This window comes from Monodon monoceros, unplaced genomic scaffold, assembly GCF_005190385.1.
Source record: "Monodon monoceros isolate NGI ecotype Baffin Bay Population unplaced genomic scaffold, NGI_Narwhal_1 Super_Scaffold_5, whole genome shotgun sequence".
In the NCBI taxonomy this organism is placed as follows: domain Eukaryota; kingdom Metazoa; phylum Chordata; class Mammalia; order Artiodactyla; family Monodontidae; genus Monodon; species Monodon monoceros.
In genome coordinates this window covers 60,511,311-60,528,247 of record NW_021703782.1, presented here as the reverse complement: position 1 = coordinate 60,528,247, position 16,937 = coordinate 60,511,311, and the positions used below count along the sequence as shown (strand labels likewise).

General features: G+C 43.5%; 1 long non-coding RNA gene across 1 annotated transcript in view; it reads right to left on the bottom strand.

Annotated features, from left to right (window-relative positions):
* Positions 1 to 1,789: 1,789 nt before the first annotated feature.
* LOC114884557 overlaps positions 1,790 to 16,937 on the bottom strand; it is a 66,432-nt gene continuing 51,284 nt past the window's right edge. The window contains exons 2-3 of the long non-coding RNA XR_003790856.1: positions 2,399 to 2,800; positions 1,790 to 1,879 (exon numbers count right to left, since the gene is read on the bottom strand). This is a non-coding gene — a long non-coding RNA (uncharacterized LOC114884557). The remainder of the gene's footprint in view (positions 1,880 to 2,398; positions 2,801 to 16,937) is intronic.

Genomic DNA, 16,937 nt, shown 5'->3' with positions numbered 1-16,937 from the left:
GAATATATATATATAATAGACAATGTTTATATTTTATATATATATAAAACTGAATCACTTTGCTATACACCTGAAACTAACACAACACGTTAAATCAACTATACTGAAAAAAACCCCAAAATTCCTTAAAGCAGCCTCATGTGGATGAAGCCCATGGGACAGGGTAGAAATGGCTGTCCCCAAGGTGGCAGCCCCAGCCCAAGAGCGCCCCAAACTCACTGCCCCACAGGACTCTGAAAGCATCCTTTACAAGTCAGATTCTACAGTGGCAGAAATCCGCAAAGAACTTGGGTTAACCAACACTATTTGCCAACGCCCCATGCCCTAAGCCATCATGTTCTCTAATTCTGGCTGCAATTTTACATGGTCCAGAGACTCAAAAGTTATTTTCATTCCAGTTTAGATCTGGAAAGAGCCTTGGAGAATATCTAAACCTTAATATCTTAAAATATCTAAAATAGTTTAAGAATATTTTCAAGCTGCACACAATGGAAATACAATGGATAAATAGCAAAATGAGCTCCTTGGGTAAGGACTGTTGCGAAAGGCCCAGAACTCCACCTGCTCATTCTCTTCCCTTCGCTACCCTAGCCCCTCTCTCCCCGCAGCTTGCACACGTTACGGCAGACCCTGAACCCCTCTCCAGGACCTTGGGGCTGAAAAGAAAGCAGTCTGCAAAACACTGAAGAGTCCACTATTTTTGTTTTGTTTCCGCTTCTTGTGACAGGTGAACAAATTGAAGCCCGGAAAGCTAAAACGGGACTTCCATTTCCAGCCACTAAATAACTCAAAAAGCCGCATCTTAGAAACCCCTACATACAATGCTGGCTGAATGCAAATATCTATTTAAATGCATCAGATGAACTCACAAAGGCATAAACTCCTCAATCTGAAAACGGCTATAACGTATGACCCAGCAATTCCATGTCCAAGTGTGGACCCCAGAACAGTGGAGATGCACCACTGGGTCATGGAATCATTTAGTAAACTGCAAACAGCATATTTTTTGGTGTGTGAAATAGACCAGACCAAACTGGATTATAGCCGAATAGACAACAAGGGTGAGTAATTATTCTGAGAAATTTTATTACACATACACTGTGTATACACACAGACACACAGAAATGTAGCACACGTATGTGCTGGGTTTCCATGTAAAGTGTATGTTTAACTGTGGGCGTAGACAAAACATTTTGAAAAAATGCTATTTTTGAGAAGCTTTTGTATGTCAGTACAGGAAATAAACAAGAACACTCATGGAAGCATTGTTTATCATAGTGCAAAATTAGAAACAATCTAATTATTCATCAACAGGAGAATGGAGATAGATATAGATGGATAGATAGACAGACTGACGTCTGTTCACAAATCATTACAATATATAGTAGTTAAAATGAACGGATCAGAGCTTTGCTGCTGAAATCTAATGCTAAATTTAAAAAAAAAGTTGCAGAATGATATGCACGTTGTATTTAAAGTTATTTAATGTTTTAAAACATGCAAAACAAGAGTACCTATTGTTGAAAACATGTATACGGAAGAAGTATGAAAGCACACAAATTCAGGACAGTGTTAAGCTCTGGGGTAGGAGGAAGGGAAATGGGGTTAAGGAGGAATCCACAAAAAACTCAGCTAGGTCTGAAGCGAACTCATCCAAATGTCAGGATTGCCTAGAACTCGATGGTGGCACACACAGTTCTGTTATTATATTCTCCCTATTTGTTGTTGTTGTTTAAAAAAATTTTTTTTGTAAGTCACAGATACTTACCTGGGACCAGATGGCTGATGGGTGGGGTCATCTGGAAGAAACCCAAGCAGGACCCCGAATCTGATTTCCATTCCAATCCTCTTTCCACGTGGCTCTCAGTTCAGGATCTGCCTGCAGATGCAGGATTTACATCATTTTGGTGTTAATCTTAGTAACTTATTTTTACCTGAGAGATACTCTTCCTCACGGCCCATCAAGGCCACATCTGCCCTGGCCAGAAAGAGCACAAAGCGCACTTGCTCTGTGAGGCTGAGCTGTTGCTTCACAGTTTGTCACTTGGCTCTGTTTTCCAGCTTCGCTCATGCATTGCAACAAAATGCTGAGCCACTGAAAGGCTGGTAGAGAGATGATCTAAGCATGCCAAAAGTATATGCAAAAAAAGAGAGAGAGAGAGAAACAGAAAGGAGAGGGAGAATCATTTGCATGTGAGGAAATAGACAAAGTCATCAGTCACAATCAATACTGCTCAGGAACCATAAAACACACAGGGGGGTTATTTTAGACGATGGGAAGAGCTTGAAATAATGGCATTTCATAGCCTTTAAGTGCAAATACACAATCTAATGGGAAGGGGTTTGTTAGCATTTTTTCTAGTCTATTTTAAGACAAAAACAAGAAGACAAATGATACCTTGGCAATGACTGCAGAGAGATTTATTACACCTTGGAAAGTTCAGGGCAGTGTTTTCTGTTTTCTTCAGTGGCTTAAAACAATAAAAGTTTATTTTTCACAGTGAGTCTGCCCCAGGCTCTTCTCAGTATCGTCATCATCTTAGCTCCAAACCCACGATGATGAAGCATCCACTCTGGAGAATTTTGGGATGTGATGGCAGAGGAGAAAAAGAGAGATCTCGAGGGTGTCATGTCAGCAGTTGAGTCCTCAGCTGAAAGTAGCACACGTCACTTCAGGGCAGTGGTTTTTATCATTGGATCCTTTATGCTCTTCAAGTTACCTAAGAGGCTCTTCCCTCTTTTTCTTCTCTAAGCATAACTCCCGGGTCAGCTTTTCAGGGGCATGAACCAAAGCTTTCTGCTGTTGGAGAAGAAGATAACTCTTGTAGTAGAGTGCCCGGAACAAACCTTCTCTGGAGCCAAGGAGTAAACTGTATATGATTATGTTGTTAGATACTTCTCACCCTGGAATGCCTACCTGTTATCACGAGCTGTGAAAGTATTCTTTTCATACTGCTGGAGAAAACTCAGATCTGCGACAGAATTCCTCCTGCTGTCTCGAGACCCAATATAGCAACAACTAACATTTACTGAACACCTACTCTTCTCGGGAAGGCACTATTGCTAGCCCATTTTACAGATAAGAAAAGTGAGATAGATACCAGAAGGTTCAGTAATATCCCTCAGGTCACCCAGAAGAAGTGGTAGAGCCAGGATTTGAACCTAGGCAGTTGGTTCTAACAGCCTGGGCTTGTAACACACGCCACACTTTATCCAGGAGGTGCTATTTAAAATAAGTGAAGGTAGCTATTGAAATGACAGCACCAGGTTACGTTAGGAGCCATGGGGCCTCTACGTCAGATACAGGGGGTCTAAGAGGGAAGTATTCACACACCAGTGAAGGTGACAGTGGTTTGATAAAAATCAGAATCCTTTCCTTAGGGCTCATAGCAACCTAGAACATTAGCTTCAGGGCTCCTGTGTATTCTACCCTACCTAAGTTATGGCTAATTTCTGTTATGCCCCTCAACCCCCAGAGAATGAAAAAGGAGATGAACTTGGAAATGATATCAGATAAAAGTCAAAAGTCTTAAGCTTGAGTTCAGTATTGCCACTTAACTAACTACATGGATTCATTTTCCTCACCTTCCTCGTGTGTGAAATGAGAAAAAGAATTCCTGCTACATAGGTAGTGAGAGTCGAATCAAATAGAGGCACAGAGAACTGTGATTGTACACACTCACATTGTTGACCCAGGAACTTGTTTTCCCTTTATTCCACAAGTCAAAGCAAAACAACAAAATGCTGTAAACATGTATGAAAGACTCATGTGAATGCCCAAAAGCCTTCTACTGTAGAATTAATATTAACCTTGGTTAAGTCATTTTCCCTTTTCTTTCCCCATCTATAAGAGGAGGGATACTAATCACTGAAGTCTCTTCCAACTTTGATACTGTGTGATTTGTTTCATCCCGGAACTAGGAGAAGTGAACCAGAGTTTTTAAATGGTAGTTTGGCTCCTTGCGGACCACCTTACCCTCTTACGGTGAACACATGCCTAGGGTCCCACCAATCACACAGGATCCATGGGAAAATCTAACAGCTCCAAGATATAATTCATTGCCCCCAAGTTTACGTGTTAAAGAGGCCTGGATTCTGCACCGGAACCAGGTGGGTATCTGGTTTAGCAGGCAACCTGCTAGAAATGGGGGGGGTGGCATTCCAGCACTTTTGTTCTGGGTAATGCCAGACACATGAGGAATGCAGGACAGGACGACCTTTGAGGGAGCTTCTAGCCCTATGATCTCATGTGACTGCTTCACTGATAAGTATCACTTGAAAACGATGCTGGGTATGACCAGGCATAGCAGGCTGGGAGCCAGAGCCAGGTCTTTCCACAGGCAGACACGTCAAATGTGGCAAATGTAACTTGAGGGAGTGACTGGAGTGTGGTCCTGAAGCAGCTGTGTGCCAGGTGAATGCTTTGCCAGCCCCTCCAGAATAGGGTTGACCCATTCCAGGGGAAGCCAGCCCCCTGGGGAGCCTACGTGCTGTGGCTGAGAACGATGGGTCCATTCTCACAGGGAAAGGGCGTGATCAGTCACTCTGATCACAGTCTGTTACATGGACCCTCCCCCAGGCATCCCATCCCAGCCTGAAGCAGACGATAGGAACAGTCACCTCTGCAGCATGGAGCCCTGTCAGCAACCTGGAGATCCATCATAATGCCCGCAAGCTGAGTGGCCAGTGCGGTCACAATGAGATGAGCACGGGTGGCCTCCCGAATCACCATGCACTGGACGGCCATTAATAATTCAGTCTGTGCCTCTAGCACGCCGTGCTCATCCCTGCCTAAGGGCCTCTGCCCTGGCTGTTCCCTTCTGAAAAGCCTGGCCCCCGGGTCTCACACAGCTGGCTCCTTTCTGCAATTCAAGTTTTATTTCCAGTATCGCTTTCTTAAGCCTTCTATGCACACACCCTCCCAAACTCTCTATCACAGCACTCCATTTTATATTTCATATAGCACTTCTCATTATCTGGAATGATTCTGTTCATTTATTTTTCTGGTTTATCGTCTATTTCCCCTGTAAAACGTTAATGAGAACCAACATCTCCTGTGTCTTCTCCAACCTGCTCTCAACACCTAGAAAAATATCTAGCAGATAATAAGGGAGCAATAAAAAATTAGCAAAATGAATGCATTAGTTAATGAGTTAATTCCATCTAGGAGAGGTGTGGACCAGCCCAAAGAGGGCTCCCCTCTCTGTGCTGTGTAGCAGTGGTAAGAATTCACGGCTCCAGGGGAGCTTTCATAGACACCTCTCCCCATTTCATGAGCCATCCTCTGTCCTCTCCCCCATTAAAGGTCTGAGAATCACTCTCTGATCCATAGGGATTGGCTCCCGACATCTATATTTTAGGAATGATTTTGGCTGCAAAGTCACAACAATAACAACAACCTATTGTAGTGCACTGTAATTTCAACGAAGGGGTTATCATTTTTCTCGAGAACAAATCAGGAGGTGTTGGGCCCGGTGTCAGGGTGGCAGCCCTACTGTAAAGACATCTTGGCTCTCCCTCCTTTAAAATCCCTGCTCCTAGCACACAACTTTCATCTGGTGCTTGTCACATCACACTCACAAGATGACTGCGGCACCACCAGGCATCACGTCTGAACTCCAAAGAAGGGGAAAAGCAAAGGGAGAAAGAGCCGTGCCTTGTGAATTTGTTGTTCCTTCTTATCGGGAAAATAAAAGCTTTTCCAGAATCCATATCCAGCCCCCTTCTATTTCCGTCTCCTACCTTAGTACTGGGTCACAAGGCCACCCCTAGACCAGTTCCTGACACAGGGCAATGAGATCACGGTGACTGGTTTATATTGTCACACTGCATCCCCTGGGGCTGGAGAAAAAGACCCATTTTCCGTGAGATCAAGGTGTTGCCGCACTCTGCCGAACAAACCGATATATCGTAACTAAATGGCCTGGAGTGGACATTTCACCCAAAGTTAGAGCTGAGGCTCACATAAACCGAGAGTGAAAAGCAGATGCCTTGAGCCATCATGCTTCTGAAGTTTCTGAGGCTTTGGCTGTTCCAAGTGTTTAAATTCCATCAGATGCTGAAATAGCTACCCAATATATTTTCTTTTTTTTCTTAAGCTGGCTCAAAGATAGTGTCTGTTATTCAAAACCAGAGGGTCTTCATTACAGGAGCATCTAACTACCAGCATCCTGCACGGCCCATCAGGCTGCGCTGCATGGTTGCTGTAGGGTGTTAGACAACCCATTCCTATCTCCCTCAGGAATGACAGCCCTGTGGACCAAACACTCTGCTCCCCCTGCGGTGACCCAAACGCTTAGACGTTACGTCATCAGCCTGACGACCTCCCCCTCTTCACCTTCAGACAGTATTTGCTGAGATCCCCAGTGTACAGGGAGGCCCGCTGGGTACTAAAGGCCTGCCTTGTGACAGAGGGATGGGGTTTGTGCAATAACACCCATACTCACTAGTGGAGGAGATGTCACATCTCACATCCATGACAAAGGCCGAAACATATCGGGCCTTCTGATTGTGAGCCCAGTACTTTTTTTTTTCTTTTTTAAGCCATCTGATTCTCCGGGACACACACACACTCTCCCTCTCTCTCCCCATTTCGCTCACATACATATACACAAAAAACAGTCACCCACGCCCTCACAATTAAGAAAGATCCTAATGGGGCTTCCCTGGTGGCGCAGTGGTTGAGAGTCCGCCTGCCGATGCAGGGGACACGGGTTCGTGCCCCGGTCTGGGAGGATCCCACGTGCCGCGGAGCGGCTGGGCCCGTGAGCCACGGCCGCTGAGCCTGCGCGTCCGGAGCCTGTGCTCCGCAACGGGAGAGGCCACAACAGTGAGAGGCCCGCGTACCGCAAAAAAAAAAAAACAAAAGAAAGATCCTAATGAGTGAAAAACCTGGCCAGTCCAGCTTAGTATTCCGCCCCTGCTAATTAGCCATAAGGAATATTTGGTGGAGGTTCTGAGAATAGTCACACAAGTATCTAGAGGGAGATCTCTTGCTCTATTTCCTATAAATTTATTCTAAATTCTTTCCCAATGTATATATCTCTTCAACTTATGCAAGTTTTAGACAGGATTTCTCAAAATGTGTTGCTTGCAACTTACAGGTTTACATGGACAAATGGTTCCCTAATCAGATGGCTTTGGATCCACCTGATTAAAGGACGTTCGGTGCTGCTTCTTGAAAGACATTGCAAAGCCTTCTGTATTCCAGAATGCACGATGAGTAGCTACAAGAGGGGTGCGGTGTGTGGCATCTTTCGAATTTCTCTAACCACTGAAATTTCTCCCTTGGTGTATGTTGAAAGGCTGGTGAGGCAAGAGATAAGCTTTGGGAAACTGCTAGGGGAAGGGGCACAGAGGGGAAATCCTAGAAACTACTACCTCTTTTAAGTACCAAGAGACACAGTGTATGGGTTGGTTAAGTAGGCCCCGTGCCATTTTATGAGTACCCCTAGTGGATGTCAGCAGACAGTTAGAAATGCCACTCAGTCCACTGTTCCCAAGTTCTACGTCGCAGCTGCTGTCCTGGGTGAAAAGCACATTAGCCTAGCGGAGACTGCACGTGTGTGCTTGGGCTGATCACGTTATTTCTCTGATCATCAGGTTTCCCTCCTTCAAAATGAGCACACTAGGCCGCAGAAATGATACCTGTTCACACCATCTAGAAAATGAAACCAGAGGGAAAGGAACCAAAACCCATTATTTTAGAATACTTATTAATAAATTAAAGACGGTGACTATGTAATCTGCTGTGATTTTTAAAGACTATGGTCATTTTTGGGCTGCAGTGCGCAGCTGGTGGGATCTTAGCTCCCCAGTCCCCTCGGCAGTGAAATATGAGGTTCTAATCACATCCCTGTATCCTACCTCTGTGAAAAAGAAAATGGTCTTCTGTGTGTCCAAGGGAACAAGAATATTAAAAGGCACATGGTGTAGTAGGGGAAAAAACCTAACAAGGGCATCAGAAGACCAAAATTCTAGTCAGCTATTGTTCTGAGTTGAATTGTGTCCCTCTACCCAATTCAAGTCCTAACCCCCAGCACCTTAAAATGCAACTTTCTCTTGGAGACAGGGTCTTTATGGAGGTAATCAAGTTAAAAGGAGGTCATGAGGGTAAGCCCTAATCCAATATGACTAGTGGACTTCTAAGAAGAGGAAACTTGGACACAGACACACCTAAGTGGGAATATGACGAGAACAGACACAGGGAGAAGATGGCCATTGATAAGCCAAGGAGAGAGAAGGCCTGGAACAGGTCCTTCCCTCACAGGCCTCAGAAGAAACCAACCCTGCCAACACCTTGGTTTTGGACTTCTAGCCTCCAGAACTGGGAGACAATAAATTTCTGTTGTTTTAGCCACTCAGTCTGCGGTACTTTGTTACAGAGCCCTGGCAAACTAATACAGCTGTGTTCTTGGCTAAGTCTTCTAATATCTCTGGGTCTCAGTTTCCTCACCTATAGCATTAGGGGGCAGATGACCTTTGAAATTACTTTTATCTCTAGTGTTAATGGTTAAGGATGAATACAGCCTCTCACTGGTTCTTCTGAGATGTAAACATGTACCACCTTCTGAGAAAAGCTTTCCCTCTTGTCTACAGAACAATGGATTACAGACAAACTGACACCATCTTTGATAATCCTGTCTGGCCATCCAAATTTATATTTCAGTAATGACTTTGGGAAGCAAAAGAAGGAAGAAAGGAGGGTCAAAGTAACTCTGATGAAAGGCTACAAATGGATAAGTTCATCCCTTTCTACAGGAAATTCATCATTTGAAAAAACTGGCTTATAACAGATTCCAAGGAGGTGCTGGGGGGGGGGGGGTTCAGATGGAAAGAGCAATAACAAATGTAAGTTTCATGACACGGTTCCCCATGGCAGAAGCTCTGTAAACAATAAAAGCACCCATGTTGTGCTCTCTTCACAACTCATTTCTGGGTGTTCTCTCCCCCTCTTCCTCTTTCTTTCTAGTGTTTATCATGAAAGAAAATATGTTTCAGGCACACCTACTGAACTGGGTGCTACTATCCTGTTCCATCTCACCAATAAACCAGTTAATAACAATGACTTTGTGCAACCTTTATTGACCTCACATCAGTATTATCATCTTGGTATAAATCCCAGGCTATTAATGAACCTTCAAAGCCTGGAATATAGTATTAATGCCAGAATCATAATTGGTAAGAAGAGAATTTTGGCAACTGAAATTGCAATTCTAAATGCTATAAAACAGAACTGATGTGCTAGTTCCCCTTCTCTTTAACTCACTGAATGTATACTCTCCTGCCAAAGGAAATATGAAGATAAGCATTCTAGTCTACGATATGATTTAAAAAAAATTTTTTTTCTTTTCCTTTTTTTTTTTTTTTTGCGGTATGCGGGCCTCTCACTGCTGCGGCCTCTCCCGTTGCAGAGCACAGGCTCCGGACGTGCAGGCTCAGCGGCCATGGCTCACGGGCCCAGCCGCTCCGCGGCATGTGGGATCTTCCCGGACCGGGGCACGAACCCGTGTCCCCTGCATCGGCAGGTGGACTCTCAACCACTGCGCCACCAGGGAATCCCTGTGATATGATCTTACCATCGCTAAGAAGCAATGACAGGGCGACCTTCTTAAGAAGCAGCTGGCTATATCACATTAATATAGTAGCATCAACTATATCAAAACAAAAATCAACATACTTGGCAAGCATCAATCCCACATTTAAATGGACAGTGCTTATATTAGTCAGGTTTCCCATAAGATGGAATACTCCAATTAGATAATTCAAAGGCTTATTTACCAAGGAACTTTTTACAAAGGTGTACTCAGGTTGAAATAAAACCACAAGGAATTGTGGGCAATAATCTGGGGTTGGGAGCTGAACCACTGTTACCAACCCTAGGTACAGGGAGACAAGGAGGAGGGGGTGGCAGAACCTTGAAAAAGAAAGCCATATAGAGAAGACTGCCTTGAAAAGAGTAGTGGTGTTCCATCTAGGGACCTTGCCAAGGTGTCCCCACAAGGACGGAGTAAGGAGGATAAGTACCCTGACCTCACTCACCCCGCTCCCTTCAGTGTTCCGCCAGGGCTCTCCACTGATCAAATTCAACCAGAGACAGAACAGGGTGCCCACTGACGTGGTCCATAAGAGTCAGCCTGTAAAGACCAGGGTGAGTAGATCTGGAGGGGCAACTGGATGACATACAGCAGAGTGCTACGTAACCCAACAAACTCAGAAATATTTGTAAATTTTGTAAGAGCAGAAAATGTCTGCTCTTGTTCACCATTTTATCCCCAGCTGTGTCATTCCGACACCAATTTTCCAATTCTCTGACACCGACTGGGTGCCCAATAATTTAATTCAATGTGACATTAACTACCCAGAGTTAGCACAGACCCCAGAAGGTAAGGGCTCAGTCCCACTTCAGACGCCAGCTGCAAATGGGGTCCCCAGACGACCTTCACTTCTGCCCAGCCGACTATAAATCTGGAGGTACCCACAACCCCTACTCAGGTTCAGTGATTTGCTAGAACAACTCACAGCTCAGGGAAGCTCTCTACTTTCTCTTACAGTTTTATTATCAAGAGTACAACTCAGGAACAGCCAAATGGAAGAGATGCATAGGGCAAGGTACAGGAGTAAGTAGGGCACAGAGCTTCCACACTCTTTTCAAGGGCACACCCTCCCAGCACATCAACGTGTTCACCAACCTGGAAGCTTCTAAATTTACTAAATCTTTGGTCAGTAGTGCTTGAACTCGATCCCCAGTCCCTCTCTCTTTCCCAGAGGTTAGAGGTGGGACTGAAGTTCTACTCCTCTAGTCACATGGTTGGTTCCTCTGGGGACCAGCCCCCACCCTGAAGCTTTCTAAGTACCCCATCTATAGTCACCTCATTAGAAATACAAAAGACACTCCTATCACTGGAAATTCCAAGGATTTTAGGTGCCAGGAACCAGGACAAAGACCAAACATATCTTTTTATCATGCCACACCAGCACGTTGTACCACAGTGTCTGGCACGTAACAGACACTCTGTATTTGTTAATGAATGATACAGTCTCCAGTGGGTCACTCTAAAGTTCCTTCTCCTTTCCTTCTTTCCTTTTGAAAGACTGCTAAATTTTTTAAGCCAAAACTATACATGGCTTTAAGCTTCTCCTTCCCCTCTAGTCAGATAATCCAGAGAAGACAAACCCTAACTGGCTTGCAGAATCCTAGGGCATTTCACACCTCTGATATCCAAAGCACAGAGAGACTCAAAGGAGAAACAGTCACACAGATTTTTTAGAGAAGGAACCTAAACTACTGATATACAACCTGCCCCAGTCTCCTCAGAGCTGTATCCCTTCTTGTCACCTTCACTACAAACAGATTCTGTAGTCCTAAACAGAAGTAGGAAGCTAGGGCTGGACATTTGCTAGAGGAGGTAGGCTATTTTTGCTTATATAATATATTGTACAACATGCAACCAAAAGGACTTTATTATGTTTTGGATAGTTTCCCAATGAGACGAATGCCACCTTACACTTCTAAAATCCCAAGGTAACCAGCATTTTACATGTCAGGGAAAACTGGATCTCTACCAGGAGAAAATCTGAAACCAGGGATGAAGAAAATACAGAACATAGTAGAGATATTCTAAATCCATTAACAGGAAAAAAAAACCCCAAAACCCCACAAAACTGAAAAACAAACAAATCCATTCAAGGCTGATATGCCTTGAAAATACAGTATGAAATTCTACTTTATGTAGCCCATCAAGTTCTCAGGGCAGCACCCTCTCGCCCGCGTGCTTGTAAGCCTCACAAGCGTCCTATTCTAATAAATCACTTCTTATCTAACAAAAAAAAAAAAAATGAGGGTTAGGGGAAGAACAGTGAAGTTTTCCATCCATCAGCAGACCTAGCTGTCAATGGGATTGGACTGTCGCGAGGCTTCTCTACAGCAACAGCCTCCTAATATTAACAAAATGAGCCAAGCTCTATGACCAAAATCTGAAGGCTCAACCTAAACAGTTATCCAAAGGCTTGATCAGGTCCCTTTGGAGAATATTTTTAGGCTGTTCACACACCCATGACCCATCTTTCTGGGGAAAAGGGCTCCTGAATTTCCTCAGCTGAGTGTCCTCTCTGGCCAGTGCATCCTCTGTGCACGGGACACCTCCTTTGATCAACAGCATCGTTTCAGGCACTGATCAGAAAACGTGTCCAAGAACAGATTGTGATCACTTGCAAAAGCTTGCTAGACACACCTGATCGTGGAACGAAATGCCTAAGGCAGTTGTTCTAAGCCCAGTTGATCATTCTAAATGACCTACGGGGAAGGGAAGACGGGCATGGCCAGAGGTCGCTGGAAAGAAATATAGTGAGAGAGAACTGAGTGGATATCTGGGCCCACCCAAGTGTATGGAATCACATCTGGAGGTGGGGACCAGGTGTCTTTTTTAAGTCACACCGACCTACCCCCACTATCACCCCATCACACAGTGGAAGAGACACAAAATTTTCCTTTTCATATCTCTGAACAATACACTGGATTGGTTAGACTGGAATTACATGGGGAACTCTTTCAAAATATACATGTGCAAGACCCTCCTTACCCACCACCCAGCTCACCATCCTGAGAAACCTTATGTAGTGGCATCCTATGAATTTTGCAAGAAAGAGCTCCCTAGGTCATTTCGACCCTCCCCCTCCTCCCTTCATCCTGCCCCATCCCCAGTTGACATCCACTAAACACTAGTTCCCTATTACACTCAATTACTAGAAAGAATATATTTGGGTCACATGTCTTAATTCCCTGCTGACACACCTTAATGGAATTAATGTTTAACAATACACACTTGACTTAGATCAGAAATGCCTGATAAAGGTTATCTACTTGAATTTTACATTGTTATACCTTCTGGAAAATCATTTTCAATCATCTGATACGTTACCCAACATCCATTACATAAACCTTCACAAAACGCCATGTCTAACAAGAGATGGTCCCCCCCAGCAGAACACGTCTGTGTCTTTCTAACAGACAGTGATAATGAGATATTGCAAAGCATTTGCCCTGATGCCTCAGCTGCTAGAAAACAAGCCTTTAAAAAAAAAAAAAAAAAAAAAGCAATAACTAATACTGGTGAGGACCCTTGGAAATAGCTTGTAAGACAGCGCTATCGATAGAACTTTCTGTGATGCCAGAAATGTACTATATCTACACTGTCCGATTCAACAGCCAACAGGCACATGTGGCTCGTGAACACTTTAAATGTGAATAGTGTGACTGAGGAGTGAATTTTAAATATTATTTAATTTCATCTAATGTAAATTTAAATAGCCACATGTGGCTAGTGACTATATGGAACGGCATGGTTCTAAGGCCACTTTTCATATTTAAACTTAGAGTTAATACGTACGCATAAGTAAGATGACACAAAAATTTTACAGTAGTTTCAACTTAGGTACAAATGTTATGTGTAAGTTGTAAGAGTGTCCTCGGCCTTTAGTAATATTATTCAAAAGGATTTGTGCATTTCCAGGGTTGACTATAGAAACTTGGCTGCTCTCAATAAAAAGCAAGCTCAGGTCATCTCTCTGATGCAGCCTGATTTAACCTGACATGCCTTTTGGCCTGGGCTGTTACTGTTGGAACTGCTGTGACTTGATGGCAGAATAGCTGACCTTCCTCTGAGCAGGGCCACCATAACCCCTCTGAATGGCAGGGCAGTGACATTTACTCTCCCCTCAGCTAGGGACCCTCCCCTGTTCCAACCTCACCTGGTAAAGGGAGGGCAGGAGGTGGCTTTAGGGCTCTGTGAATTCACACCTGGAGAGTGTGTTCTCTTTCCAGTGAAGGGCCCAGTGGGTTTGAAGGGTTTCTCAACCTCGGCACAGTGACATTTTGGGCCCTATAATTTTGGGCACTATAATTTTGGGCCCTATAATTCTGTTATGGGGACTGTCCTGTGCATTGGAAGATGTTTAGCAGCATCCCTGGCCTCTACCCATTAGATGCCCGTAGCGTCCCCCCAACTCTCCCAGTAGTGCCAACAAAATATTTCTGCAGACATTGTCAAATATTCACTGGGGGACACAAAATCACGCCTGGTTGAGAGCCACTGATCTAGAGAGTAAGTTCTTGGACTATGGGTTTCTTAATAAAGGAGACCAATCTTAGTTTTTTGTTTACTCTTTAAAATCTCTAGTACCTAGCAGATGCCTGTATGTGATACACACTCAATTAAGCACTGCTTGGATGCATGAATAAAAAGCCAACATTATTTTTTAACTTTTTAAATATCTCCCCCAGTGCCTAGAATAGTGTAAGACTCAATCAACAAATGTTTTCTCGTTTGTTAATAGTGTTATAGGTTTAAAAAAAGTAGGAATTCCTATTAATGACTATTTCTGAGGAAGAGAAATGATGGTAAAAAAACATCTTTTTTGCATCCCTTAATGTACATGAAGCAATTTCCTGGCCTGTTAGAGTCTTTAGTAAACAGAGTAAGTCCAAACACACACTCTCACCAGTTCCAAATTAAGTACCATAATTGTCTGTGCATGAGGAACCAGGGCTCCATCACCTCAGTCTCCGTCTCTTCACTGAAGCTGGTCGGGGGGCTGGGGTCCGTAGGACCCCTTCCTCACTGACTGGCGGAGCCAGTCATCGCCAGTGCCAGATATGATCCCCAGGAACCCCTGCTGCCAGGTTCCCTGCACGAGAAACATTGATGGCTCAGGTCAGTTGTAAGTCCCTGAACATTTAAGCTGTGTTTGCCAGCACGTGATGCCTTTACCTCATTTGTCACAATCGAACACCAGAAAATAAGCCTCCTGTCTAATTAAAGCCAAACCTTTGCACCTAAAATTTAGCAGATCTTTTACCTCCATGTACACATGGCATGTGGCATAGCACTGCAGGGAGAAATGAAAGGCATTGCCACTATGTACAGATTTAAACCAATGATACATTCAGCATAGTCTAGCCTACCCTGTTTACCTAAACAGCTGATGGTATTTTGAGCTCCTTGGACAAGATTCTTTTATTTAATGGGAAATATCACTAAGTTCCATACTGCTGGCTGTACATTTAAAGAACTGCTTTATTCAAACAACCGAAATCATTACGTCACACTGCTATTTTACTAGGGACAAGGTCAGAGCATTTATTATAAGCAGAAAGGGAAAAAAAAGTGCAGCTGGTTGTAAAAACCCTCACTTCCCTTAGAGCAGTGACTTGCTGGCGACATATTAGAATCACCTGGGCAGCTTTTTAAAGTCCCAAGGGTCGGGCTGCAGACCAGGCAAGTTAAATCAGACTCTCAGGGTAGTACTCGGCATTGCAGATTCTTTTATGTAAATGTTTTATTTTAGAACAGCTTCAGATTTATGGAAAATTGCTAACATAGTATAGCCATTTCCCATATTCCACACACCAGTTTCCCCAGTTATTAACATCCTGCATTAGTAATGGTGTATTTGTTACAATTAAGGAGCCAATACTGACACATTATTAACTAAAGTCCACACTTTTTTCATATTCCCTCAGTTTTTTCCTAATTTCCTTTTTGTATTCCAGGATCCCATCTAGGATTTACATTTAGTTGTCGTGTCTCCTTAGGCTCTTCTTGGTTGTCACAGTTTCACAGACTTCCCTTGTTTTTGATGCCCTTGATGGTTTTGAGGAGTACTGGTCAGATATTTTGTAGAACGTCCCTCGATTGGGATTTGTCAGCTGTTTTCCTCATGACTGGACTGGGGTTACATGCTTGGGGAAGAAGACCACAGAGGTAGAGCCATTCTCAGGACATGAGATCGAGTGTACATATATCAATATGACATCACTACGGACGCTGATCCTCATTCGGCTGAGAGAGTGTTGTCAGGTTTCTCTGGTATAAAGTTGCTCTTTGCTCCCCTTTCTCATACTGTACTCTTTTGAAATAAGTCACTATGTTCAACTCCAACTTGAGACATGGGGAATTCTATTCCACCTCCCTGAGGGTATAGGATCTACATAAAATGTTTAGAATTCTTTGGTACAGAAAATTTGTCTATTTTCCTTCATGTATTTATTCAATAATTGATTCATATCAGTATGGACTCATTTAGTTTCTACTTTGGGTTTCAACCCTACACTACTTCATTTATTTTGCTGCTTACCATTTCCAGCCTTGGCCTTTGGGAGCTCCTTCAGGTGGCTGTGTCCCTCTGACACATCCCCATCACTGCGTTGTTGTTGTTTTTCTGAGCACTTTCTTTTTGGCGCTATAAGACGCTCCAGGCTCATCTTGTTTATTTTCTACCCTAGTCCTAAAATCAGCCATTTATCCAAGTTCCGGTTCCTTTTGTTGGAGAATAATATTAGAAACCAAGATCTGGGGGCTAGGTATGCTCATTGCTACTGGGGTGTCATTGCCTCTAGGTCCTCTCAGGTGACAGAACAAGGAAGTACAAATGTATGTACACTAAGCCATGTATATACACATATCTATAAGTATTTCTATATATAACCATCTGTGTCTATATTAAGCTAACATGAGTCCATATTGATGTCTCCAACTCTAATCTGTTATCGCATGGATGATTCCAGCCTCCTCCTTTTACTTATCTGTAACCTCCAACCAAACTTGGCTCCCACCATTGTGCATGCATTTACTTAATTGTTGAGTTTCAGTATGCATGTACAGTGGCATTAAAATCATTCATCTGTACTCCCCTGGGACATAGCATTATCAACGAGGGTAGAGTGCTTACATACAGTTCATTTTGTCTTTAGCCTTACAGACTCCACTCATTTCTGAGATTACTTAGGTCAGCACCTTTTTTTCTCCACACCCTTCAGTGAGGTTGTTTAACACATTTGTAGCACAGTTATATTGTTTTATCACAATTCTGCATTTCATCCTGGCATACCCAACATACTAAATGATTTTTTAAATTTGCATACATTGAGGTTCACTGTT